The sequence below is a fragment of the Myotis davidii genome, unplaced genomic scaffold (genome assembly GCF_000327345.1).
Source record: "Myotis davidii unplaced genomic scaffold, ASM32734v1 scaffold42, whole genome shotgun sequence".
Classification (NCBI taxonomy): domain Eukaryota; kingdom Metazoa; phylum Chordata; class Mammalia; order Chiroptera; family Vespertilionidae; genus Myotis; species Myotis davidii.
Window position 1 is genome coordinate 1,265,290 of NW_006294243.1, and position 2,245 is coordinate 1,267,534.

General features: G+C 56.7%; 1 pseudogene; it reads right to left on the reverse strand.

Annotated features, from left to right (window-relative positions):
- Positions 1–196: 196 nt before the first annotated feature.
- LOC102771165 lies at positions 197–1,185 on the reverse strand (annotated as a pseudogene).
- Positions 1,186–2,245: the final 1,060 nt, after the last annotated feature.

Below are 2,245 nucleotides of genomic sequence, written 5' to 3' on the forward strand. Positions count from 1 at the left end.
TCTATTGACTGTATTTCCTATTGTAGTGACAATAGTTTACAGGTTCCTTCCAATTTTTTTTTGTTGTTGTTGTTGCTTGCCCTTCCTTTTCTTTCTCACTTCTTACTTCATTTTCTCTTTTTTCTTTTCTTTTCTTTTCTTTTTAAGCTCTGAGTAATATCCTACTGTCTAGATGTTCCACAGTTTCTCTATCCGTTCACCCACTGAAGGACATCTTGGTTGCTTCCAAGTTTTCCATATCCTCATTCGACTCCTCCGACTCTTCCTTTGCTTCAACCTTGGCTGGGGCTGCAGCAGCAGCAGGAGCAGCAGTGGTGGTGGTGGCCACAGGGGCAGGAGCCACAAAAGCAGATGGATCAGCCAAGAAGGTCTTGACCTTTTCAGCAAGTGGGAAGATGTAATCAGTCTCCACAGACAAAGCCAGAATTCGCTTGTACCATTGATGATAGAATGGGGTTCTGACGCAATAGTTGGGTAACCAATATGAAGGCATACGCTGGCAACATTGCGACACCCTCTAGGAAGCGGGAATGCAGAGTTTCCTCCGTGAGGTCAAGCACTTCCAGGTGTAGATGCTGCCATTGTCAAACACCTGCTGGATGATCAGCCCAGAGGAGAAGGGGGAGATGTTCAGCATGTGAGGCAATGTGGCTTCGCTGGCTCCCACTTTGTCTCCAGTCTTAATCAGCTGTGCACTCAGGATTTCAGTGGTGCCCTGGAGATGTCAGTGGTGATGCCTAAAGCCTGGAAGAAGGAGGTCTTCTCTGGCCCCAGACCAGTGTTCTGGGCTGGCACTGAGTTCACACGGGGCAATGGCACCAGCACGGGCAGCAGCTGGCACTTATTGGCCAGCAGCGTGTCGCTGATCTCAGTGAGGCCCTCCTTAGTGAACACAAAGCCCACATTCCCCCGGTATGAGGCAGCAGTTTCTCCAGAGCTGGGCTGTTTCCCAGGTGTCCTCGGATGGCCTTGCACATCATGGTGTTCTTGCCCATCAGCACCCCACCCTCCTGTGGAGGGACAGGCGGATCTGCTGCCTCTGCTTGGAGCCCACATTGGCTGCTCCCACAATGGAGCCTTTTGGATAATCGTCCAGGAGTTGGATGATCTCAAGGAAGTAGTTGGACTTCCAGGTCGCCCTGTCTTCCCTGGGCATCACCCCGGTGCACAGGGATTGCCACGCAGGGTTTAAAGATGATGTCCCTCCCACGAGGACGCCTGGCGAGAGGAAGCCCTCATTTTCTTTGGATAGTATCTCAATTGGCCCTCAAAGCTCAGCAAAGACACTGGGACACACTTAATCCATTTTACAGACCAGGAAACTGAGGCCAACTTCAGTTGAGGGGGAACGCAGGGAGTGGTCACAGCCGCGCTCTCCGCCCTTCCTAAGGGGCAGCCGCTGGGCAAACAGAACAAACCTCCCGGTCAGGCTTGGCGCCTCATTCTCAAGCACCTCTTCATCATGGATGCTCCACATTCTTTCCTCTCCCCCGTCTCCACCCCATTCTTTACTGCCCCCACTTCTCCGGAGCAGGTGGTAGGCTTCGCACTCACCATGCCAGCGTGTGCCATGGGGCAGGATAGGCGCGGGCTTGCTTTGGGGCCAAGTCCGGAGCAGGAGTCGCTGCCTGTCAAGTGCACAGGGTGCTGGGGTGAGGCCGGGTTTGCACCAGGAGCTTCTCTTAACTGCAGCAGTCGGGTGCCGCCCCTCAACCCCCGCCTCAGGGCTGCGGTCCGTCCAGCGTCCTTCCACCTTGTTTCCGGCAAGGCAAGGGCGACATGCATCTTGAGGCCACTACAGAACCTCGCTCTCCGCGGGCGAGGCAGATCCCTGCCCGCCGGCCCCCTGTCCTGCCCGAGCCCCCTCTGGTACATCCACCTCGGCGCCGCTCTGCACCCCTTGGGCCGCCCACCCCCTGGCCGGCAGCTTCCCCGAAGCCGTGGCACTTGCCCCGGAGCCACAGCTCAGGCGGCCCTGCAGCCGGGCCTCTCGCCGCAGCTAGGTCAACGCCCTCACCTGGGTCACCTCCTTTCTTCCACATTCGCCCTTCATCCATCCCTCTGTCCTGCAGTGCTTGCGCTCCAGGCCTAAAGGAAAGGACCAGGGCCAAGAAGGACAAAGCCCAAAGGAACTGAGTCTTGAACCCCCACATCCGTTCTCTGGATTTGCTCCCGCACCTCCTCTCGGTGTCACATCTTGAACGGGCCCCCTGCAGGCCAGCCACACGGCCTCCGGGCGGCCCGG